The 27,581-nt window shown below is 38.7% G+C and overlaps 1 protein-coding gene and 1 pseudogene across 2 annotated transcripts in view; both read left to right on the top strand.

The window, feature by feature from the left end:
• ARHGAP6 (Rho GTPase activating protein 6) overlaps nt 1–27,581 on the top strand; it is a 462,773-nt gene that overhangs the window by 253,599 nt on the left and 181,593 nt on the right. The gene's annotated exons all lie outside the window — the stretch shown is intronic.
• Nucleotides 11,218–11,326, top strand: LOC141569816 (U4 spliceosomal RNA; annotated as a pseudogene).

The raw sequence follows: 27,581 nt of genomic DNA, 5'->3' as shown, positions 1-27,581 counted from the left end.
CTCTTTTTAAAAACAAATATTACTATTTTTTTAGAGCCATATCACTGGCATAATTTTCAGTTCTTTTTACAATTGGTTGCTCTTTAAGCATACAATCTTTAACTGTGAAATCATTCAGAAATAATTATTTTTGGAAGGAAAATGACAAGGGAAATAGTTATGTAGTCAATTTTTGATTATCCATGATGATTTTGCCACTGGAATTAAAATCTCATTTTAGCAAATAGCAACAGTTACCTTCTCTTTTGCTAATCCTTGGAACAAAATGTTTTATTAGGAAACAGAATTGTATTTTATTTCTCCGCCTGAGCCTTGGGCCTGTTTTGTATTTCCTTCTACTGCTAGAGCTGGCCTGCGCTGGATGGAGGACAAATTGTGTGCATCTCTTTCCAACTCCATGTTCCATTTATTTACCTTGGTACCATGAAATCTGCCACCATGGGAACATGCACACCATGGAAATCGACAAAAGTTGCAAAATCAGGGCTTTCCCCTGGAATCAGTTATTAAATTTCACTAGCACACTACTGCCCCATTCAGTCTTCACTTTTTCTGATAAATATTCTCTAAAATGTATTATATGTCATTCTTTTTGCAAACAAAGGGTGTAATGGAAAAGGTTACTCTTTCTTGGCCTCATTATAATAATTCATATACCAGGGTCGGCTTTTTAGTGTCTCTTTTTTCATGTTTCCCATCAGAGGGAGGCTTCATCCTTCTGAAAGCCTTCACTCACTTCTCATTTAAGGACTCCGATTGCCCACATCCATGATTTAGATGACCAAGTCTGCTATGTATGCATTTGAAGAAGAACAAATGAGAGTCTGAAGACAGAATAAAGTTCTTAAGGAAAGCGTGTAGCCTTGGCCCAGTTGGCAAGACGAGCTGTATGGGCATTAGACCGGAGCAGTCACTCAGAGCCCATGCTCCAAAGGGCCTTGGGATTGGTTCCATGCTCTGCTGTGACCATCTCAAACTTCTGAATACTTTTGGACCTAGAGGTCCTACATTTTCATTTCGCCCGGGGCTCCATAAATTTTGGAGGCAATGCTGATAGTTGTTCAGATGTCTTTTGTGCTTCTGACTTTAGAAAGTTGAATTTCTTCAAAGTCTGGTGTCTAGATCAGTGGGATGTTTCTATATTAACTATCGATGGACGCTTGGTCAAATCACTGGGAATTCGGAGCACATAGTAAAAAACAAATTGGTGTTTGTTCTCATTGATTATATTTTGTTTTTTCTAAGAGGGCGATCTCAAAAGAAAAAGGATATACGATAATATTACTAATTTATTACAAGTTTGAGAGTATAAGATTGATTTCAATCCTTCATTTGCAAGTAAGTACTTTTTGATTATCTTATTAATGCATATGTTTAAAATCATTTTATTGACATATTAGTTACATATCATAAAACTCACCCTGGCTAAGTGTGCAACTCAGTGATGTTTAATAAATTTACATAGTTGTGCAGAGATACCCACAGTCCAATTTTAGAACGTTTCAATCACCCCAATGAGATCAGTGCTTCCCATTAGCAGTCACTCCCTGTTCCCATCCCCAGCCCCTGGCAACCACTAATCTACTTTCTAGCTCAAAATATTTTCCTTTTATGGACATTTCATATAAATGGAATCATACAATATGTGACCTTTTGTGATTGGCTTCATTCACTCAGCATCATGTTTTTGAGGCTCATCCATGGCGTGGCATATAAATGCACACTTTGGGGAAAAGATTTGTGGGATGTGTGAGGTTTGTGTAGTATAAATAATACTCATATATGCATTTGATCCCCAGAACTTATTCATTTCATAAAGCTAAATTATTATTCATATCATTATCATTTACATTGATCTTCTTTAGGGGGTGCGGCTATATGGGAGTTCCTCTTTTGTATAGCAAATTTCTGGTGTTTTTTGTTTTTTGCTCTTGTTTCCTTATTTTTTAAAACAAGGGTATATTACTTTTTTCAATTGGAAAAAGTGAAGACTTAAAAATCTTAAACTGCTTTCTGATAGATTTGTAGTCATTATTATATAATCTCTTAGGTTTCTCTTATTCAACTTTTACAATCTTCGGAATAAATGAAAATTAAAGCTTCCATTTCCTCTAAATAAAAAATTAATGATTGCTTTATAAACTGTGGATATCACAAGTGAACTATTTCCTGAATTTGGCAGTGTCTGTTTCAGAAAATTCTGAGTGCTTTCCACCCATCAACAATCACAGGGAGAAAGTAGGGTGAAGGGTTGAGACGAACATGCCAATGGGACTGGGTTTTTGGCCCTTACTTTCCCATTCTAGATGGTGGTGGACCAAATTTGCTCTAACTATTTGGTTCAAATGTATGCACGTTCTCAGAATTGCATGCTTGGTTTTTAAAAGCATGTTGAAAAATAAAGAAGACAGCTGGGTGAAGTTAAGAGACCTAAGATTTAGAATAGAGGTCTGCCTTCAATTCTTACTTTTGTTACTTTTGTGCTCTGTGGCATCTCAAAAACTTAGTTTTCCATCTTGAGAATGGGGATAATTCCCACTCTACTTCAGGAGTTTTTCCTAGGCATCAGATGAGATCATCGATGAGAGGTTATTCTATAAATGTAAAGACTTCAAAAAACTTCCGGCCAGTTGGAGTTTTAAGATCATTTATTGCTTTTTATCCCCTTAGGATTTATGTCCCCTGAAATCCCTATATTTACCAATAGTCAGGATGCAGTCACGTTTCAGCCGGGCTTGGGATGGTTGTGGGTTTCTTTGAGTTCACTAATCACTTATTGTTATTGATGAATTAATTAGCAATAAATACCTGAAGAAAACTAGGATAAGGAAATGAGAGTGATGGGATGGGGTTGGGAGTGGTGCCTTGGGAGGAGGAGACCTGAATGATGAGAAGGAGGCAGCCAACGTAGGACTCCCCCTGAAATTAGAGCATCCCAAAAGAGAGAACAGCAAATGCTAAGACGGGCATGTTGCTTATACTGACATACGGTCGACATGGAAAGGACTGTCCTTCCATAGGCGTACACGGGATTGTTTCGGTACACATCATATTGCAACTTGTTCCCTTTAGAAAAATCTGACCCTTTCTTTTGCTTTTGAAAGTTAAGACAATGATATATGGATTGCATGACAGTGAAAGCTCTGAATTAGGAGAGTGTAATTCCTTATTTGAGGAATACCTCTTTATATTATCTATTCCATTTCTATGCCCACCTAGCACCCAACCCAAAGCTAAGAGCTCAACCACGGATGGTTCTCAAGGGTGGCTGCATATTAGAATCATCCAGGAAGCTTTGAACACTCACTATTCAAAGTGTCGCCCTTAGGCCAGCACTGTTGGTGTTAAGAAATTCAGAATCTCAGATACACCCAGACCCACTCAATCAGAATCTACATTTTTAGAAAGATCCCCAGGCAATCCCTATATACATAACATTTTGAAATACGCTGCACAGTGTGATACCAAAGGCCAGGCCGTACCCCCCCCCCAGATTCTCATTTATGTAGTATGGGGAGGAGACTGGGCATCATTAAGAAAAAGCCCCCAAAACCCAACTGATAAGAATAGAATGGACAACCAACTTTGGCAACCATAGGTCGGTCCAATTTGAAGGCCCTCTGTAACTGATAACCAGCAAGCGCGTGGAAACAGTTTTCATCAATTATTCAAAATGCCTGTTTTGGAACTCCTGGTTTTATTTCAGTGTTTTCTGATTTATAATGAATAATCTTAATAATTTGTAATTCTTTATCTAAAATAATCTTTTAGTTCCCATTTAACATTACTATTACCACAGATTGGGGACTGGAGGTGATTACTTTTCTTTGTCTTGAAGCCAGATAAGACCATTTTTCCAGCTCTAACCACACCCACTTTCTCATAGTTGGAGGTTATATTATATCTCACTGTCTACTTGCTTTGCAATCCTGAAAAGTATCTTAATATCTCACTTTTGTTTTGAGTTCCATAGAATGAGTAACTTTACTAAGTGGTTTGGTAGAAATGAATTTAATTGTATAGCTTAAAAACCCTTTATTTTTTTTCTACAAATATACGATTTGAGGAGTTTAAAATGTACTACTCAACATGAGTATTTTATTTTACGTATCAATTATTAAATATTGATGCTAAAGCATGCTCTTTAGAAGTAAGTCTTTATTTAAAGGACTCTCAATTTGCCTGACTGTAAACTCAACTTCAACAATCAAATTCAATTTGCAATCCAGTTTTCACTTCAGCCTAGCGGTTCTCTAGTCCTTGATCTCTCATTGTGGTAAACCCAGAAAATAATTTTATTAGTGGTTTAATTTTCTGTGAGAGGCCTTTTATTTTTCTTGAATTTGGCATATAATTTGTACATGTTGAAACTTGTTTTATTTGCATTCAGATTGGAAGGCAGAGAATATTCGTTATTATTTGTGGAAATGTTAACTATTGTTTTTAGAGCGGGCTTTCTCAGCCGAGGCACATATTGACATTTTGGGCCAATCATTCTTTGTTGGGAGTGGGGCGTCCTGTGCACTGTGGGATGTTTACCATCATCCCTGGTCTCTACTCACTAGAGGCCAGTTGCATGTCCCCAATTATGACAATTAAAAATATCTGAGACATTGCCAAATGTCCCCTGAGGGGACAGAATTGTCCCCAGTTGAGAACCGCTGATGTAGGGCAGAGATGAAAACAGAAAAAGAATCAGTAGATATTTTTTTTATCTAAGTAAGGCACTATATTTCTCAGTGTTGCTAGCTTCTGTTTTGTGACTAGGTGAGTTGTTATCAATGTGAAGAGTACTGGTACATTGGATTTCTACTTAGAGATGGTTACAAATATTTAAAACAATTAGTTGAGAATTTTTTTTTCCTTTCTTCCCTTGGAATTTTAAAGGTCCTTAAGTCAAGTGGAAAATCAAGGCATTTATTTGCCAAGTTCAACTAAGGAAATGACCTTGGCCACAATTACTGCAGTGCTTCAGGTGTGAGTGGCTGCTTTGGCCTGATAATGTAGAGACATGGGACCTCATGCTTTCACCCTGTACATGCAGAGCAGTGGGTCTCAACTCTGGCTACATACTGGAAACGCATGGCAGCTGGAGAAATGTCATGCTCAGGTGGGAATGCCTAGAGATTCCAGCTCAGTTGTTGAGGGTGGGGCATAGGTGTGTTTTTCCAGCTGCCCAAGCGATTGTGGAGTGGAGGTGGAGCTGACACCTGCTGATGTGAGCGCATAGAGCTTCACTGCCTTTATCCCTCGTTGATCAATTCCCCACATTTACCTGCGGCCTGTTTTCTTCCTATCTGCAAAGGGCTGGTCAAACTCTTTTGCTGTCCTTTATTATTACATCTTTAACAAATTGATTTTTTTCAAGTGTTTTCCCTTTGCTCAGACCTGGACTTGCAAGGAAACTGCTGGCTCAATGCAACCCACTTAATCCATGCCCTTCTTTTGACTGCTGCCTTCATTTCAACTGTGAATCTCACTCCACCCGAAAAACCTTTTGTTTTTAACCGGGTATTTCTTCTTCTGCCAGCAGATCATTATCTCCAGTTCCCATCTATGTTTCCCATCATCACTTGCCTCTATTTTTTCTCCTTACTGCTATTTATAGCTTAATTTTCTTTATTTTTTTGGTGCTCCCTCTCATTCATTTTTTCCATCCTTAGATGACATGCTCCTCTTTTGCGAATTCTTCGGTGTGTTTCAAGGGGCTGGGAGAATACATTTCACTTGACGCTGATCCCTTTGCTTTTTGATCCGCACCGGCATGTTATTTTTAACTTGAGACCAGTGTGTTTTGATTGTGCGTTAGTTAGTTATTTAAAATGTATGCTCTTATGTCTCTCTTTGCCCCACCTGAGCATTTAAATGTGACACCTCATGTCTGCAGGGCTCCCTGATTCCTATTATGGCTGGTGGCTCTGGGCCAGGTCAACCATCCCAGGCCTCAGGCATCTCGTCACGTCTAGATTCACCTCTCCCCTTCCCACAAGATGGTCTCACCTGCCTGATAACGGTGTAGCCAGCCTCTCCTTAAACTGTGTTGTCTCTGGCAGCCTTTGCACTTCTAAATAATATCTAAATAATCTTTATCCTTGGCGTGCTTGAAAGTATTTCTGCTAAGTCCCACCAGCAGTTTTTGTCTTGTCTCTTCAGATAGCTCTTCCAAAATAAATCACAAATTGCTTCGTTGATAGAACTAATGTCACATGCTCTCAACTGGAGTATCTGTACCTCTGCAAAAAGGCCTCTTGAATTCAGGCCGGTGAGTTTGTAGTGGAGGCTCTCAGTACACAGAGAATGTGGGAGCCCCCTTTGGCCTTTGCCTTCAAACTTAAGGATGGATTTATTGTGCTTGCTCTGTCTTTTTCCCTCTTCTAACTTTCCAGGAATTGTGTTTGCTTTCTTGTCCCCTCTAAGATCACTGCAGCACACCTGTTCCAGAAACATCACACCACTTGTGTTCATGAAAGCCTGAGTTTGTGTGTGTGTCTGTGTGTGTGTACAAGAATACTACCATTGAGTCCTGCGTTGTGTAGCACTCAGTATATCCATATCGAGTCAGACTTTTAGAAACACTTTTGTAAACAGTTAAGATCCATGTAAAATCTCATTTTATTTGTAAATCTTAACATGTTTGCATTCATGTAAAAGGGGGAAAACACTCTTTTCTGTTTATCATTTAAATACCAGCCGGTCAGATTTTCAAATCTAACCATTAAAATTTCACCAAGCATCTAAATATTTCTTATGAGCTCGAAAGTCCCAGATTTAATATATCAGATTTCCTCAAATATTCAATAATGATTACAGACTTAAATCATTAAATCCCAAGTACTTTAAATAAAATCATGAGTTTACAGTGTCAGATTCTCCCAAGCAATTCAGACCTCAAAGATCAAATAAAACTTGTATATCTTTACATGTGGCCTCCAAAAGTTATCATTACCTAGCTCAATAGTATTAACATAAAAGTTTTATTAATCTTCTTTATTAGCTCCGTATATTTTATTGATGTTAGTACTAGTGCCTATATTAGTATTGGTACTAGTATCAGCATTAGCAATAGTATTGGTATTAATATGAAAGTTAAAATTAATACTAGCACAAGTATTAGTGCTAATAGTACAGTATTAGTGCTACTAAAAGTACCAGTACCAGCATTAGCATTAGCAATATTGCTAGTAATGCTAATATTAGTGATAGTATTAGTATTAGCATTAGCATTAATACTATTACCAGCACTAGCATTAATAGTAGCATTAACATTGTTCATACTCATGTTAATACATTGGTATTATTACTCGGATCAGCAGTAGTATTTGTAGTACCACTATTAGTAGCATCGTTGGTAGTAGTAGTGCTTAGCATTAGTATTAACATTAGTGTTCGTTTTCACAGCAATATTGGTGCCTGCATTAGTTTTAGTACCAGCATTAACACTAGTATCCATGTTAATACTAATACTAGCACTACCATTATTACTAGTGCAAGTACCAGCACCAGCATTAACGTTAACCTTCGTCTTGGTCTTAGAATTGGTGATAGTATACTTTTCAGAGTTGCAAGGTTACTGACCCGAATGAGGAAAGCAGAGATTGTGGATGTAGAGTTATTGGTTGAGAATGTGGCTTCAAAGTTTTGAATTCAGGGTCTTCAGTCAGAAATTTTGGACCAAGGCACCAAGAACTAGAGTTTGTCAATCTCTAGATGCTTCAACCTTGGTGGGTCTTTGTTGTACTACAGTTACTTAGATAGTAGTAGTATTTTGAAAGCCTCAATCTTTTCCTGCAATCTGGAGAATCGTGGCCATTTATATCCAATATGTTTATCGTATTTTGTTATCTGATTTTTATCGAAAATTTCTGTGACAGCTTTTTATCGCCTGATTGAAGAGAGTCACCAATCATCCTTGTTTGCCCAGGACTGAGGATTTTCTGGGACATAGTGTTTCCCCGAAATAAGACCTAGCCGGACCATCAGCTCTAATGCGTCTTTTGGAACAGAAATTAATATAAGACCTGGTCTTATTTTACTATAATATAAGACCAGGTATAATGTAACATAATATAATATAGTATGATATGATATGATATAGTATAATATAATATAATATAATATAATATAATATAATATAATATAATACTGGGTCTTATATTAATTTTTGTTCCGAAAGACGCATTAGAGCTGATTGTCTGGCTAGGTCTTATTTTCGGAGAAGCATGGTAAAACCAGGAAAGTCCCCAGGATAGCTAACCACCCTAGATTCTAGACCAGTGGTTCTCAACCCTCTATAGAATGTTCTAGGAAACTTCAAACATACCAGGGTCCAAGTTCCATCTCCAGAGATTCTGATTTGATTGGGGATATTACCCAGGCATTGATATTTTTAAAAAATTGCCACAAGTGATTTTCATGTGTGGCCAGGATTGAGAACCCCTATTCTGCACTCTCTACCCCGTTTGAAACACCCTGTGCAACATTTTACTGCTCACCTAGACCTGATGGAATTCAGCAAATCTCGAATTTGACAAGCATGTATTTGAATTTCTCAGTGTGTAGCATTTGCAGTAAACATTCCTAGGGGGAAGTCATGTGCATCTTTCTTGAGCATAGCATGTTATTTGTTGGTTTTGAGTATCATTGTGTTTTCATGGCTTTTTGCAGAATTATTTTTTTCCTTTTTGATGTTTAAATTGTCATACCTTTGTTAATGATAACTCCTTTTGGCTGGCCCATTTGTCCACCTACCACCATCCTTGAAAGCATTCATGCTTCCTGGTGACAACCGAGTGTACCTGATCCCTCCTGCTTTTCCTGCTTCAATATGTGGATTTGCTTATTCTCCAGGGATCCCTGGTTCTTTTCAGTGGGGAGAGTTTTACAGACAAAATCTTGGCCATAGGGGTGCACATCAGATTGTTTTAGGTAAGTCCTGACAGCAGGTAGATCTTAGACCCATGACCTTATCTGCAATTGAAATGCTTAATTCTCTCATATGGTTTTTGGGCACCTCAGTGACCATCCCATAAGTGTTATTTTTTTATCTTTATTTTATTCATCTTTTTTTCTCCACACCAATCTTACAACGTTCTTTGCACTGTTTTCAAGCATTAAAATTCCCTTATTTACTCTTTCCAAATTTCAACTGTGTGTAAATCAGGAAAAATATGTAAATAGGCTTTGTATATTTTCTAGTTTATGCTCAGAGGCACGGGGAAACACCCTGTTCTCTTTTCCCAGCCCAAAGTCTATTTCCTTTTATAGTTTGATAATTTCTCCCTTCTTCAGTCCTCATATTTCCTGAAGTTTCGTCACTTCTTAGCCTATTTCTTCATAAGCCATAGCCAACTGAGTTTTATACACAAAGTGGACTTTCCTCTGAAATTAGAAGAAGTAACTATTTTGTTATCATTTTAAGAAAGGTGGCATGTGTGAGCGCGACTACCCTTTCAGTCATCATATTGGCTGATATTTGTATCTGAGGTCCCAGATTCAGGATATGGGTCAGAAATTTGGGATCAGAACAGTGCAGATGCTAATAGCAGGAACCACAGACCAAAGATCAATAATAAAAGCCACATAAGTGTTATTTTGAATGCATTTTATACTCACCCTGGGTTGTTTTGTAGAGGTGGTGAAGAGAGAGAGAGGTAACATATCCCAGGAGGGCCCTTTAGCAGTCTTCTTGACTTAGAATGTCTTAATTTTAGCATTGACTCTGAGAAGACAGTAGGCAAACCCTCACTATCCAAAGGATTTCCTTCATTTGAGATCCTGAGTTTCATCAAGTCACTTTAGATCAGCAATAAAATCCCCATGAGAGTGTCCAGATTTTCCCTCACAAAGAACCATGAAACGGGCTGTTTATTTGTGGAACTTCCAGTTCTGGTTCTTTAGAACTCCTTCCTTTGCTGACCTAAAGATAGCCAGTAAAAAAGGCTCTTAAAAATACATGCCTTATTGATTTTGGAATCCTCTGGTAAATGCTAATCTGACAGATGCCTTTTACTTAGGGGTAGCTTTGGCTCAAGCCCCAAAGCAATTTTAGCCAAGAAGAAATAATGTAGAGTTTAATGTAGAGTTTACATATCCAGACACAAAATAATAATTATTATTGCTAATAATATGATTACAGATGCCACACCCACCTCTCTATTTAGGTACATTTCCGACATAAATCCAAGTAAAATTTGATGTAAGTATAAGCTTCTTTAGTCTTATTATTTTTGACTTTTATTACAGGTGTATTTTCATTTGCACTTTTTCTATTAGTTCCATTTGTACTTTGACTTGTTTGTGCAAAAACTTAATGGCTCTTTGTGTTAGGAAACAGGTTAATAAATATGCACATCTATGTTTCAGATTCATAAATGCAAGCGATTATTCTGAGAACAACCTTGGAAGCTCCATCTTTTGTTTGTTCTCAGATGACAAAGCTGTATGGGTTTGGCTTGTACTTAGAACATATACTCACTGTAAACATGTCACAACTGTGGAGAAAATGATAAAGAGTGGATTGTAGTAAGAGAAAATTCTGTGTACATGGTAGGATCCATATAGTATGTGTATTCTCACCTTATTTTACTTGCACGTCAGTGAACGTGGGCCAGTAACTTGTCAGGTGGAGCCAGACTTCACAAATACAGCTCTGTGGAACTTTAGCTGAGAATAAAGCATTCATTATATAATTATCATTAATTTAGTATTTAGTTAACAATAATCTTTATATCTATTTCCTTATTTATCTTTGTGTTTGGGGGCATTGAAAGGTTTTTGAGAATCACCTGCACAACCTGAGTTTAAAACAAATAAATGAAGAAATCCCTGTGCTTTCCTCCTAGGGTTGTGGACAGATTTTAATTAGCTACTAATATAAATTGCTCAGCCCAATATCTGTCCTGTGGTAGTAGGCTTTCATGACATTTAGCTAAAGTCTCCATCACCTTCATCACTGTTATCATCTTCTTCGTCATCACCACCATCACTGCCACAACCAACACTACCAGTACCACCACCATCATCATCACTGTCATCAGTCTTACTATTTTGCCTTCAGCGGGCAGAGACATTCAAAGCCATTTCAAGTTATTCTACGGACATAGGGACTATCTGACAACCATTTTGTTTCCTCTACTAAAAGTTTGTTGTTATATCTCGGAAGACTTTACTATTCATTCAAAAGCCATAGCAATTACCAGGCTATTAAAACATACTATAAGCTCTGCGCAGTGGCAGTATCGTAGTCAATGAGGTTTATCCGAGGCGTGATTATTGCTATTTGAAAACATACTATAAAAATAAAGGTCTTAAGAATTTTGATCACAGAATTACCAAGACAGTGATAACGTGTTCACTACTTGCTGATGGAATAGATCAAAACTGAAGGAAGTGGGCAGGGGTGTGAATGGCATTGTCTTTTACTACTCGGTTTGGGAATGCTAAAGGGAGCCAGATGGACATTTCTCTCTACATTCTTTCAACTCACCTTTTTCTGCCCTCTTCCGCATAATTGTTGGTCATTGGCTGTGCACTTTTCTCATCTCTAAATTACGGAACATTCTCTTATGTGACATTAAGTTTTACTTGTCTTATTCCTAATGCTTCCTCTTAAATGTAAAGAAAGAAAGAGCACCGAGAGTAAATTACCTTTGTCATCTCTTGCCTCCCAGCATCAAAAATAGCTGTTGCTGAAGTGTTTGGAATAGAAAAGTTTAAAAGAACCTTATATACAGAAGTAGTTTGTACAGCCTTCTCTGCTGAATTCATGCCAGGAACTATTTTTCTTCTGTTAGGAAGTAACTAAAAGCTTTATTCAACTCTGGTCTGCCAGCCTGTGTAATGCATGTCTGCCAAATGCTTGTGGCTGTGTGAGAAAGTTTGCTACTCCTCCTGGTGGCGAGAGAGAAAAACTAACAATAGCGCTCTGTGGTGGGAGAGTATTGATAGGATAGGACATATATATGTAAATGTAGCCTTATCCTTGAAGCCAGTTTCTCGTGACATTTTTATCTCAACCTCTTTGGTTGCTTTTTCCCTCTGGACAGCAACTGATTTTTATCTTCTGAGGTCATTGAGATGAAAGAGATTTTAAGGGTAAGGGGGATCAACTATATGGTGATGGAAGGAGAACTGACTCTGGGTGGTGAACACACAATGTGAGATATAGATGATGTAATACAGAATTGTACACCTGAAATCTATGTAACTTTACTAACAGTTGTCACCCCAAAAAATTTTTTAAAAAACTGTTTATAATAAGCACTTTTGCAGTCAGTTCTTTAAGAAGGCAAAGGGGAAACAAAAAAAAAGAGATTTTAACAAACTGGCATAACATTTTGGTTTAGAGACAACTGAAAAAACGTCTATGTCTTAAATCAGGATTATTTCAGAATCACAGTGATATGTTGAGCATATTAGTCATGGAACTAGGTTTTAAGCATCGTGACCATAACAATAGATGTTGGATTTCTGTTCTTGTTATTGCCTCTGAACATTCTAATTTCTCTAACTCGGTAGACAGAAGAGAAACTCATCCTTCTGTGATAAACAGAGTTTGGAGGATGTTGACTCATACAAAAACTGTCTTAAAAAAACACCTCACTACCTCTTACTGAGCCCTGCTTTGGGGCTAGGCCCCATGCTACATTAACAAATACCTCCATATTTCATCAGTCCTTACAAAAGCCCTAGGGGGGAGGCACAATCACCCTCTTGGTTTAACGATTTGGACACTGCTACCCTGAATCACATGGGCAGTAAAATATTCAGCCAGACTCCAACACAGATCTTTTAAATTCAGAATCTATCCTCTAAGCCAGTGGTTCTCAATGGGGACAAGTTGGCCCCCTAAGGACATTTGGCGATGTCTGGGGACATTTTTTGTTGTCACACCTGGGGAGGTGCTACTGGCATCTAGTGTGTAGAGCCCAGAGATGCTGCTCAGCATCCTACCGTGCACACGACAGCCCCCATGGCAAGGAATGATCTGGCTTCAAATGTCAGTAGTGCCAAGGCCGAGAACATTTGCTCTTAGCCAGGGCTACTCAAAATGTGGTCCAGGGACCAGCAGCATGTGCATCACTTGGAAGCTTGTGAGAAATGTAGAATTATGGACCTCATCCTAGACCTACCATGTTGCCCCGAAAATAAGACCTAGCCGGACCATCAGCTCTAGTGCATCTTTTGGAGCAAAAATTAATATAAGACCCGGTCTTATTTTACTATAAGACCAGGTATAATATAATATAACATAATGTAATGTAATATAATATAATATAATATAATATAATATAATATAATATAATATAATATAATACTGGGTCTTATATTAATTTTTGCTCCAAAAGACGCATTAGAGTTGATTGTCCAGCTAGGTCTTATTTTCGGGGAACAGGGTAGTGAACAGGAAATCCCGGGGTGGGGCCCAGGAATGTGTTCGAACAAGCCCCCTAGGTCCTTCTTGCACACTCGAGTGGGAGAAGCTCTGCTCGAAAATACCAGGTCACTTTGTCTTGTTGAGTTGGACACAGTTGTATGGTTTCCTCATCACTTTCCAGCATTCCACTGCCAATTAGAAGTTGCTCTTCAGGCATCCAAAAGGGAAAGTCTGGCAGATACTAGGAACAAGTGTGACTCATGGGGAAATCAGCGTAATTGCAAATCCAGGAACCACGCCCAACCGAAAATCTAGGGGTCTCTTTTTATCTTCTTTTCTCTGCCTAAGGAGGGAACTCTTAGAGATTCAGTCCCAGCTTAAAAAAATGTCAACATGTACACTGGTTTGGTTTTGAGTTTGATTAGCTAAAATTAAATGTACAATTGAGTTTAGTAAAAGCCTTTTTGAAGAGGATAAGAGCCACCGAGTACTACATTGCAAATTACATCAAGTTTCTGATTTACTGACAGCCCTCAAATAAACCTTCCAGTCTATATGTGCATTTTTTTAATCATGAGTTGCCTTTTGGAGAGCCAGTAGGATAATTATTTTGATCCAGGTCTCTTCAAAAATTACGCGTGACTTGGTTTTTATTTGATTTTTGTGGGGAATACATGATAAGCAAAGATGCATTGTAAAGAAAAAAATGTCAGACAAAAGCGTATGTGTTCAGGTAGTTTGTGCTGTAATGCCCCACCATTCCCTGCCTAATTCCTTAAACAACACTGCTGGAACCTAAAAAATAACATATTTTAAAAATCTGAGCAAAAAACAATATCTCCCAATTTAGAGTCATTAGATTGATTGACTTCTTTGAGTTCAGAAGGTTAAACTTTATGTAAAACCTAAAGAAGGTTTTCTATTTGTCTATTCTTTCCATCACCATCTATAGTACGGTCAGAAAAACATCAGTATTCTTCAAAAGTATTCTACACAGGGTTGGCTACATTAAAATCATCTGGGGTGGTAGAGAGATTCCCTGCTCTGCTTCCATTGGGATCCAGCTTCAGTAGCTGGGACGCTCAGAAACTATTTCTAAAAACAGCCAAGTTCAGGAGGCAGCACTAGAGCGTGACTCTCCGGCATCGATCATTTCCTAATATGAGAGACTCAAACTGATACATCTTAGTTAAGGTTTCATTATTTTGATGGCAGAATATTTACTGGAAATATTTTATCCTGTTGTTAAGTGGTCAGAAGTATAAATCAGCAAACCCACAGCAAACGCCACGTAGAAGTTCAGTAAGAATTTCACCAATTAATTCACTAAGCCATTTGTATCACCTTCGTGTAAGGTTGCTATGACTTTCCTAGGTGGCAAAAAAAGGTTAAACCAATATTGCAGGCTGAGGATTTGGGGATCGCAGCATCGCTGATGAATGTAATCTAGAAAGATCCTCAGTTAATCAGACACAGCTAAGGAAGGCTGAGGGATAGGTACAGGAGTTTTCCAGATACTTGAAGTTTTACCCTGTATCAACTTCTGTTTTCCTCCAAATCATTAGCATGAAAACCTAGAAGTGTGTGAAATGTCAATTTAAGAAGTATCAATTGCACACCCACCCTCCCCTGGAAGCTGCTTCAGCCGTGACTAAGCCACGCACTTCCAGCCTTTGAGAGGCCTATGTTCTGAGGATGGATGAGACTGGCCTGTGAGCCATTCACCACAAAGTCGTAGATTGTGGGATAGAGTTGGCTCTGGGTGAACACTAAGAGCAAGGAGCCGCAACAGGTGGCTTGGGAACACAGACGCCTCTGAAGATCCGCTCTCCTGATTCGAACTCTGCTGTATCGGGGAAGCCCTCAGGGAGCCAGCCCCAGGTGTGTAGGAATATTTGCCTCATCCCAAATGGCTCTGGACAGTCCGGCCATTATAACTGGTTTTCTTCCTTCCCCTTATTCATCACTGCCCTCCAACCCATCTCACAGATGCCTCTTGCTTGGCTCTGAGGGCGGCAGAATTGAAGGCTGCCACAAGAAACCAGATAACCATGCTCAAGACACAACTTTAGTTACTAATATACATACCATCAAGCCTGTCAACTCTGGCCAGAGGGGGTCTCAGAGCTTTCCTATATTGAAAAAAAAGTTCACTGGAAAGCTTTGGGTTTACTTCTGGACTTAAGATTATCTTCCAGATAGTTCAAGTCCCTTACTGACAGACAAACAAAAAAGTGGAGGCATTTCTGTCATAATTTTTTCAAGGGCCTGGAGGAATAAATATTGCTATTTGTTGTTAAAGGGTTTTATTTGTTAAATCTCATGGCACATATTTTAATTTCTGGTTAGAATTCATAGAATTGTATACTCTTCTAGAACCTAATTTACTTGCAGGTTCCTACTTGTTATCTTTGAAAGGGTCTAGTAGACTCAAGATTCTGTGATACTGTTTTTTTTTCCCATGCCAAACTCAGCAGGGACGAAGAAACCACGCTAGGGAGCCCAAGTGACAGTAAAGATAAATGCAGACTATTCTTAAGGGCTCTTGTCTGTTTAGGTCATCACTCCCATGTGGCAGCACATTGGGTAGGGAGTATCATGGCAATGAAACAGGACTTCACGAGGTTTCAGTGTCTTATATGTTCAAAGGCTCGGCGACGTGTACAATGGAATTTATCGTGAGCACTGGGACAGGCATCCTTGAGGTCACTTGTACTCAGATGGGACATGTTTTAAGAAAGATAAGCCATGAAAACCCAAATTTAGTAGAAAAATAAATGGATGTCTTCTTGTTTTATCAAAGAATCACTGACCTTTCTTTAAGAACACATTTCCTCTCAGTCCTCAAGTAATTCCCTAGAGATCAGCAACGCATTTGTGTAGGGTTTGCAAGGCAGGAAAAGTGAACCCAAAAATGTTAGCAATGCGTATTGATCTACAGTGAAGGTACAGTGTCTCAGAATATTATAATTTAGGCCAGTAAGGCAGTGAATGATCGAGACCCAGTGATTAGTAGCGAGACTTTACTTTTGTACAGGGTTGTAGACTTTATAGACTCTATGATGTAAGTCATATTAGCTCTTCCTGCCTTGTGAGGTGAGGAAGGCAAGCAAGCATTATTAGCATCCGTGTAGAGAAGAGAGATTTAAGGGTTGACCGAGATCACACCATCTAGTCATGACAAAGCCGAGGTAAGAAGGAAGGGAGGCCTTCGATTTTATGCTTACTTTCAGGAGCCTTAAAAAACAAAAGGCACCTTCAACATACTTTCATCCTCTGATCAACTGGTTGTTTTATAAGACTTCTGATTTTTGTACATTTGTTTCCTTCTTTTCAATCTCAAGTGAAGATGATCTTAGCATGATTTTAGTGCAAGGATCAAGGTTGAAGGCAAGGCAAGGGATGTGAGAAGATAATGTGGATTTGGGATTCAAGGTTAACAAAGTGACAATGTTCATTTAATAATTTGTGCCACAACTGACAAAGGCTCTGTGCCTTTGTGTTTTCCTTCTGTTATCACATCACTTCTTAACAGACCCCTGCTGGGCAAAGCTCTCCCTTTTAAAGACACATGGGAATAGCTTGGACCCACCGGGATAATCCAGGATGATTTCTCCATCTCAAAGGGGTTAGTATGTGGACTCTTTGGGGGGCCTGTTACTGTGCCCAACACACCATGTTATTCAATAGATACGTTTCTGGTATTGCTCGCCCCACCACACTCCACTGTCTTTATGAGAGTGTGTGCACAATGGTCTCTTTTGTCTCCCTTCTGTATTCATACCCTGCTTTTGTTTCCTCTTTTCTTGATAAATCACTACACATTTATCCCTTTTTACCTTCTCTTTTTCCTCTGCTACGTATTTCCTTTCTCTTTCATTATCACAGTTCTTTTTCCCCTTATCATTTTGTTTGTATTTCTTATTCATTTAACTATTGATAACTATCTTGAACTTGTTTGATCTTCCTGTTTTTCTCTCTCTAATTTACTTTTTTTATCGCTTTCCTTCGAGCCCACTTGGTCTCACACATTATTGACAATCTCTTTTTCTGTCCTTCTTCGACTTGCCCTCCTAAGCCTTGCTCTCATTCAGAATTCTTATCTCCATGCACACACGTTTCACTTTTGTGACTCCTTCAGCCCTGACTGGGTGACTTATGTGTTGGTGAACAGGGAAGGTGGGGAAACAGACAGCAGAGAGAAGCCATCGGTACTGAGAATCTCTAGGCTTGTACAGGTCTGCCTTAGAATGCTCCAAGTTCTGCACCCAAACTTGACCCTCTGAAGCTCCTGCCAAAATCTCTTAGGGACACCTTGAAAGATAAAATGTACATGGTTATTGATAACAAATATGTAACTATTTACATATATTCAATAAGAAGGATCAGAATAGAATTTGGAGTGATCTAAATTATTCAGTATGGGTTCAATTCTGTTTCCAATGTAAATTTTGCTACATTTACAACAATAAGAAACCCTTAAAATATGAACATCCCATGTCATTGCTTTCTCAATTTATGTTTGTCTATTTTGTATTATTCTAGCAAAGTGAGCATTTTATCAGTTGCAGAATGTTCACTCATGGACATTGCCAATAATCATGTTACTGATAACGAAATGGCATTACGCATGCAGGACTGAGGGAGGGTCATAGCTTTTTTAGACCACAGACCTAATCTGTGCAGAATAAGATCTACATTATGCGTTTTCTCTCTAGAGAAATGCTTGTGCACAAACATTTTGTATCCATTTTCAGGAGGTTCCATTCATAAATTCATTCTACAAGTATATACTGAGCATATACAAAGTGAAAAAACAGAAGTACTGTTCTAGGCATTATGAATACGTCAGTGAATAAAGTAGTTAAAATACTTCCTTTCGAAGAGATTCCAGTGTAGGATAGGGAGACTGACAACAAGTCAATAAATATATAATATGCCAGGTGGTCATAAGTAAGATAAAAGGACAGAATGATGGTGTGGAGTTGGCAGGATGGTAAGGGAAGCTTTCTCAGAAGGTGGTATCTAATCACAGCTATGACATAAGGGGCAGCTGGTATTTCAAGGATGAGTCAACCATTCTAACAGCTTGCTATCACTTAGGCTCCTGTGTGGGAAGTCAATGTAGATAGTCAGACAAAGCCCTTTTTGTCTGTTAATGTGAAGAACAGGTTTGAGTTTAAATTCTTACACATAGCCATGAGTAACTAGAAATGAGCACATTCCGGGGAAGATATCCTCTTTCAAATGTATTTGGTTTTCCCATTTGAACAAGCAAACATATGATTATCCATGGAAACCAGAGCTCCAAAAATGGTATTAGATTGCCCACTTCTGAGGAATTGAGAGAAGAAATCATTGCAAATAAATTTTGAAACAGGGATTTAAAAGATCTGACACCTTAAATTTGTACAGACTCTAGATATACAGTATTGTCCAACAGACATGTTTATGATGTTGGAAATATTTTATATCTGCTCTGTCCTGGTGAATAATTTACCTTAGGGGTTTTCCTGGATAGCCACCAAGCCCCTATTGTTTGAAAAGCCCCAAGGGCCAAAAAGACCAAATCTGGACCCTAGAGAAGGATGTCCATAAGATGTAAATGGTGACTCCCAGGTGCTTGGTCACGTAAGCCACAGGCCTCCTAGATCCACTTTTGAATTTTAAAGCTTAGGCTCACTCCATGCCTAGTGGCCCCTTGTGAAACCCCATCCTTTGACTCTGCAGGCCAAGCTATAGAGATGTCTCCTCAGGCTTGTGTTTGTATCTTTGGATAATTTCTATGGCTTCTTGGTCTTGATTATGATATTTTATGTTATATAGCTGAAAGGCAGATAATTGCTTGGTCTCAATTAATAACAAGAAATTGCTTCTACATTGGAATATTAACCAGAAGGGTGGGTGCTGCTATTTCTATAGAGTGCCAATCAACTTAAGCCTATTTACATTTCCCAGAAGAAAGAAACATTTGGTTACAAATACTGTGTTTTATTTTTCTTATCATTCAGAATCCCACTCCAGAAGAAATCAATCTCAAAAATCACATTTGAGATCTTCTTAAGGAATTTTTGAGATGTATGCACTCAATGAGATTTGTCAGTGCTAGATGCAACCTGGCAGAAAAAATATAAATTAATTCTACTTATTTTCTTAATAAGCAAGCCCTCTTTTCTAGGCATTCTCACAGTTGGACCAATCTTTGTTATGAGCATATTTTCTATTGCAGATGCGCTTTGAAAATGACCTGCCATCCAGGTGCCCAGGTAGTTATCTCAGGATGGGGCATGATTCGCCTGTAGATAGTGATGGGCCCCAGGAAACATGCCCTGGTAGATCTGAGAACCATTTTCTTATGTTCTTCATGCCATTGGTACTGTGGTCAAGTCAGGTGTTAAATAAACAAGTCAATGAATGAATTGATGGAAAATTATAGTCCATAGTGAGCGTTGAATTATAGGAGGTGAAAATACAGCACGTTTCGACTTCAAACTCAGCATCCAGGTTTACAGTGACTAAATACTCAGAGATTAATTTTTTGTTGAGAAAATTATCCAAGTTTCTGATCTCACTTTTCCCCTTCCATTGTTGACTTTATGCCGAGAGAGAACATTGGTCCTATATTAGGACTGACATCAGAGGAAAGAGAAATGTTTATAGCTGGAAGGGACCTTAAAGATGAGGAACAGGATAATAAGTTTGATGACTACAACTGCAATGATTGTGAGCCCATCGTTTTAAATAGCAAGTTTTTGTTTACAAAATGCTATTTCAATCCTGTCACTTTATGATAGTTAAAACAAACGTTCCAGTTATGTGACTTTTGAAAGGCTAAAGGAAAGAAAGTGAAATTGAAATACTTGGAATTTTACCTCCACTGAGGAAAAAGAAGAAACAAAGTTTAAAATAAGACCTAGTTTGAAGAGTTTGTTCCATCTCCTATTTTTCTAATATTGACTCTGTTTCTTCTGCTGGTAATACTGGGCTTTCGAATAGTCTGTGCAGTTGAATTGGTCCTGGTCATCACTGTTGACACAAGCACTCTAGGGGAAGCAGCCACAGCCCAGAGAATGGAACCTGCCCCAGTGACAATTGGACATCTATGGTGAACTGGAGTTAATCAACAGTTTTCAGCCCAATTTTTTTTCCTGCCTTTCCTGTGGATCTGTCTAAACCTTGATCGGAACTCTTACATGTACTGACAGCTTGATAACCTAGCATACCCAAGGGTCCATTTTTAAGGTCCTGTTCAAAACATGGCTCTCCTCACTACTCTCTGATACTTAACGAAACAACTATCCTCTGATGTTAAGCTTTGAATAAAATGGGGGAAATTGCAGAGAAGTGCTGAATAGAGTGGAAGGGGAAGAATGCAAACTGTACTTTTATGATTATGATGATGACAGTTTAAACTACCACCAATTGTGAACATTTACAATGGGTGAGGACAATATTGTTTTATATTTATTGTCTCATTTAATCCTCACATCGTCCTTCTGAGACAGATATGATTATTATTTCTAACCAATGTATAAGAAAATTGGGCCTTAGAGAGAGCAAATACCTTATTTAAGGTCATACAGTTAATAAGTGATAGAGGCAGGACTTGACCCCAGTGCCCAAGGTGGATGTTCATAATCACTAACAATACTGTATCCTAATGGTTGGTCCCTAAGTGGTGGCTAATTGGAAACTGGCAGACCCTAGCTACACAAAATGGGCCTCAGACCAGCAGTATCAGAATTACCTGGGAGCCAGTTAGAAATACAAAATCTCCATCACCATTCCAGACCTGCTGGATAGAATCCAAATTTGTACACCAACCCCAGGTGATATATATGCACATTAAAATTTGAAGAAGAAGAAGAGGAAAAGGGGGTTCAAGTTCACGGTGATGGAAGGAGAACTGACTCTGGGTGGTGAACACACAATGTGATATATATAGATGATGTATTATAGGAATGGACACTTGAAACCTGTATAATTTTACTAACCAATGTCACCCCAATAAATGTAATAAAAATTTTAAAAAGAAGAAGAAGAAGAAAAGTGCTGGCCCAGATTTTGCCTAGACAACCCCTACCCCATAGTCTGTGGGCCTATAAAAACACTTGATCATCGGGAAGGGGACTAGGAAACAAACAGAAACTCCTGCAATATGCAAGAAAGATTTTGCCTGCTCCTGAAATCTGTGTATAGAACTGTATAGAGGGGCTCAAGGGAGCCCAGGGAATAGTGGATACAGGTTCGTTCAAATCAGGGCACCTTTGAAAGGGGAAGGGTCACTAGTAATAATGACAGTGGGACATTAGATTAGACATAAACTGGAACTGCCCTAAGCAAACTGGGACCTATGGCCACCTCAATTCTAGCACCTAAGTCTTGTTTGGTGCAAACCCATGAAAATAAGTGGGATTCTCTAGCCTGTAAAAAATAAAGGCGGAGAGATGAGACATTTAAAGTCTATACATTAAAAAGGGTAACAATTGCTTATTTATTAAATTATTTGATTGCACAAATATTTAGGAAGTCCTTTCTGTCTCAGTCAGGTATTTTTTATAGGCTATGGGGATACAGAAGTGGGCATAATGCAATAGAACTTAACAGGACTAGGTAATTCCCTGTATGCGTGACAACAGTAATATTAGAAAACTTGATGATAGAATAAGTTAACCTCATGGAAGTCATAAATTGAAAACATATCCATTCTATTTTTAATTCCATATCTTAAGAAGTGATACAGTCTAACATTTTCAAATGTAAACATTTGAAAACAATTTTAGATAAATTCACAGAAGATGGATTCAAATGTGATAAGACAAGTTGGGAAGTTAGTATTGAAGGAGGGATAAGAATGCTATTTTAGATGCTAACAAAATAAACTTTCCCTCTCCAATATGTTACCTGGATCTTCTGACAGATAGGGAACCCTGGGCCAAATGGGCCGTGATAAGAATTTGAACACACATAACCTTTAGAGTTCATCATCCTTTGTGGGTTTTAGAATGGAGTATTTATCCTAAGGGTTTGCTCACCCTGAGCTGTACCTCGTAAATGAAAAGTACAATGTGTGCATCTTCCATGCTGAAAAATAAACAGCAACCTCATCTTTTGTAAACAGTAGTGCAGTGTGCTTAGTGAGATTTACAGATGCATCCGTTGAGATAAACAGTAAGAATCCCTGTTCAGGCAAGACTCATGGCCATGTATGCTCCATAGGAAAATGATTTCATGGCCACCACTCTTTCCAGTGCCTAGAACAGAGAGAGTCTAGCACACAGCAGGAAATGAATTGACACTTGTGGGATAAGTAAATGGATGCGGGATAAGATGGCATTGCAGAGATGCTCAGACACAAGCACTATTAGACGTTCCTATTTTAGGTTTTTTTCTCGGAAGACAGAATTGCTCCAAGGGCAGTTCACGTAGATAGTCCCAGGTCAGCGCAGGAAACCAGGAAAGAGAGGGCAAGGATTGACCTTGTGGCTTTGCCAACTGTCTCTTCTATTCTGGTTTTGTTTCCTTGATTTGGAGAAGCAGATGTGCCTGCCTGATAGGGCGGAAGCCTGGAAGCCCCAAATTCTGGAGGTAATAACATCCTGGTCTCTCAGACTTCCTGGGTGATTCATTGGCCAGCTACAACTACAAAATCCATCACTTTCAGAAACCCGGCTCCATTAGTTCTCTTGTGAAATGGGCTTATGATTCAGAGCAAGTAACAGTAATTGGCAAATTATAGACAGCCATATTGTTTACACGTAATACTCCGTGAGCTTAAAACACGCTAATTTAAAGCTTGAAATCATCCTTTGTTATAGCCAGTTCCACATGAAAGTACTGGATCAATTGGTCCTGTAGTAAAAGATCTATCACAAAGGAAATTCAAATAAGCATCACTAGCCCCATTTCCTCCTGTCTCACAGATAAAGATATGTGTCTTCCTATCCAAATCCCATGCAATTATGCTTCCTCAGCATCTACTCCAAATAGTATCACCTCATTCTCCTCCAGTTTCAGCTTCTCTTCTACACACTCAGTTGTCTCCTTGTGTCAAAACCCTGGCTTGAGCAAACATTTCCTGAAAGCCATTTCTTCTATCTTTTACAGCTAAACCTCTCATAAGAAGTTTGCCACTCAAAGCTCCTTCACATTTTCATCTCTATTTACTCCTAAAGCCTCTGCCAGCTGGCTTCCAACCCATCACTCTCTTGAATCTCCTTTTTCCAAGGATACAGAAGACCTCCTCACCAAATTCAGGAAGATGAGTCCTTCCTTATTGCATTTAAATTATGTGGCCTTTGAATCCAACTCTGTTTCTCCCTGGCCATCTTTTCCTCCATTTTCCATAAGTCCTTTATTTCTCCTCCTACCTCTCTGAGTAATATGTCTTGATCTCCTTTGCAGGCATCTTTTCCTCCATCTGGTCCTTAAACACCTTTCCATCTTAGACCTCTCCCCTTATCACTGTACACACATTCCTTTCATCCTGTTGTCAATTCTATAGCTTCAGCTGCCATTTACTTTGTTGCAGAATCTTTTGTCTGGCAGAGAACAGAGACAATACTTGATTATGTCAGGTAGTAGAACTTCATTGTCAAGTTACAAGGGAATGAATGTAAGAGGAGAAAAATATCTTAGCCTTTGGGAGAACTGGAACGCCACTATAGGAAAGACTCAGCAGGAACTCATCACTGTGTAAAATATGAGTCTTTAGCAATGCTAGATATTTACCAGGTTGTAGACTCAACTTTATTCACTAACTGGCTATTTCGGTCTCTGTCCCTCACTCCCTCAATCATTCCCTCTTCTTTGCCCATTTCTTTTCTCTATTCTCAAATACCTTCTCTTGACTTTCCTTCTCTTTCCTTCACGATTTCTGCTCATTTGTGTCATCCGCTGCTTCCCGGTTTCTGCTCTTTGACTACCCATGGTTCCTTGATATATGCACTTTAGTCTATAACTTAAAACATTGCTATAATTTTTATATGTGCCTTCTGACACTTCAGTGCCTTCTGGAACTAGGTGGAATATAGATTTACGTATATATGTATCAATGAATGAAGGAATGAAGGAAAGAAGAAAGGAATGAATGTAACTCTGAACTAATCTATTCATTTTATCATTGTGTCTTCACTGGCTGCCCATGATATAATAGTTGCCGCTTATTAAGCACTACTGTATATTTGATATTATATCATTTACACATATATCTGACCTTCACACACGTACAGAACGTGAGGGTGGCAGTTGTTTCTCCCTGCAGGCTGTGTTCTGCTCTGTGTGTTGGCTTTACTCTCAGGCTGGTAGCAAGATGGCTGCATCGGTTCCAGACCCTGTACTGAGATATAATGGTGACCAGGGGAAGAAGTAGAAGGCATCTCTTTCTTTCTCCTTCTTAGTGGGAGAATCTTTCCTAGCAGCTTCTTCATATGTCACTGGCTGGAACTGAGTCACAGGCTATGGCAATGACTGCTGGTTGGCACCCCCTTTCCCTGCCTTCCCCCTGCCTACCTTTTGCTGCTTCCCATACAGCTCATTGTGGCCATGTGATTAAGCCCCCACCAATGAAGGCTTCCTATTGGCTGATGTACAGATGCATTGCCCAGATCTCAAGCAGCCATGTTGGACAGCACAGCCCACCAAGTGCCAGACAAGTAAGCTAGTGGGAGCCTCATCCCTGGGCCATCTCAGTGCCCCAGGTTGCCTAACCCCTGAATTCTTTCCCCTAACAGGGAATTATACTCGCCTCTTATTTAAAGCCACGGCTATTTTTATTTCTTGCTCTTTTTGCAATTATTATGCAACTGAACTTAATCTGATATCCATTCCCCTTCTTAAAACAGTCCTGGCAAATGGAGTGGTATAACCACCATTGACTAAAAATAATATTCTATTGTCGGAGCCAGGGATGGACCAGACCCCTCGTCACATGGGAGGTTGAATAACCAAACAACATCAGATCTGTGTTTGGAAGGAGCAGGGAAGGGCAAATGACTGTTGGGTAGGCAACTAACAGAGCCTGCTAACAAAGTGAAGTGACTTTCCCAAGGTCACATGGCTAATTATTGGTACACAGAAATTCCAACCCAGATTGTCTAAAAAGCAAGTTCAGTGGACTTAACCTTTGTCAACTGGGTTTAGTTGACAATCTGTCATTATATTATAAAGGGTATTCACATATCTGGGAGATAGACACCCCAACTATTAAGCATCTGTTGCTTCATTAATTCCCCCTTACTAAGACACACATGGTTAGCAGTTCCCTCTGCATTGTTGAGAATCATATGCATATAGGTAAATGTTCCCTGCGGAAAATAGGTATGGAAAAATAGCAGGCAGAGCAGACCATGTCGGAGTTATATACTTGTCCATGGGTTGTAATGTGAGAAAAATTAACCTTGCTAATGTTTGCCTGAGTTAAATCTTAAATAGTGTGTATTTCCTTAGCACATGAACTGGGCAGGGTGGGCGTGGGAGACGGATGGAGGAGAACTGAGATTGTTTTGAGCAGGGAGAAGAGGGCAACACAAATGTGTGTGTGGAGGGACTTTTTAAAGTCTGCGGCCAATTTGCAGAACAACCCACACTGCACCATGCGCACGGGGTTCCTGATGCTGATCCTAGAAGTTTCACTTCCCTTAACACACTGTGGCTCCTTTGGGGGATATGGCATCGCACTTGAATTGCAAGGGTAGTGGCCTCATTAGTGATTTGTGGAACTCAGTAGCCATCTCAAAAGAGCAAAACTAGTAGTAATGACACTGCTGGAAAATCCTGTACCCCAACTTTATTTTATATGGTTTTATTCTTTTCTTCTTGTTAAAAGAGGGCCTACAAAGTGAAGTATCAGAGGAAACCGGTGAACTACATTGTATGTTTGTGGACAGTTTTTGTATAAAATTCAAAGGCAAACTTTATCTATGTGACTGATTGATAAATTGCTAATGGCCTTTAATCCCAATGGATTTTACAAAATGATCTCACTGATGCTGAAGTAGGCAGGACAATGAAGGCACATCTGAAATCTACAAGGTCCCTGGAGAAGCAGCATGTTAGAAGACAAGAGAAGGAATCGTTCAGAAGTGAGAAGCAATACAGTATACAATTAGAGTGTTTAATAATGTTACGCTAGGATGATGAGGAATTTTGAATGAACTGGAATATGGTGCTTGGTACTGATACACATTTCGCACAAGCCTTTTATTAGAGGTTAAAAAAGATATGGAGGTTACGTTGACAATACTTATGAGCAAGACTGGTTACCTTTAATCTTCCTTGAGGGGCCATTTACAGAATTAATTTAATTATGAATAATTTCCTCTTCTTATTTAATGAAGTTTCTTCTTCTAACTTATTCTGAGTGATTATGTGTTCCTGAATGTAAAAAAAAAAAAAGGCTGCATAAAAAAGTTAGTGTTTTTTTTTCTGTATCACTAATTCAGGCTCTCTTTGTCTCATGAAAGACAGATTTGACATTATCAGATTTTGGGGTGAGCAGATAATGCTTCTCAGTAGACTGAGGCCATCAGCTGTCACAGGACTTAATATTCATGTGAGGAAGAAATGATTTATAATACCTAGTACCTGAAGTGTTTGCTCTTTTAAGGAAATGTTATAGCAGATACAAATATAATAAAGTATTATTAATCAATGGAGAATTTACCCATTCTGTTATATACAGAATTCTTCTAAATTAAAATGAATTTATGTTTAAGGAGATAAATACCTGGGATTTGATTTTGACATTGTGCAGGACTTTGCATTAAACTGTTCATAGATATGAATGGATGGCCTTTATGATGATAAAATACAATAAAATATCCCAACGGATTTTTCCATTCTAAAAAGGCAATAGAATCACTAATCCCAGGAGAATTTACAGAAGAATTGAGATTACGCATGACTACCTAAAGAAAACAATTAAAATATAGGTAGAAAATGGTGAAGGAATTAGGAAGTACAAGTTGGCAGTTACAAAATAGCCATGGGGATGTTAAAGTACAGTATAGGGAATATACTCAATAACATTGTAATAACTATGTGTGGTATCAACTGTAATTGGGAGGATCATGTCATAAATTCTATAAATGTCTAACCACTATGCTGTACAACTGAAACTGATATATGTCAACTGTAACTGAAAAAAAAAATATATATGTATATATATATATATATATATATATATATAGTTAGTTAGAATAGAGTT

The sequence above is a fragment of the Rhinolophus sinicus genome, chromosome 18, assembly GCF_057876585.1.
Source record: "Rhinolophus sinicus isolate RSI-liver-muscle chromosome 18, RSI-T2T, whole genome shotgun sequence".
NCBI lineage: Eukaryota > Metazoa > Chordata > Mammalia > Chiroptera > Rhinolophidae > Rhinolophus > Rhinolophus sinicus.
Note: the sequence above shows the minus strand (reverse complement) of the source record. Positions and strands in the feature narration are given on the sequence as shown.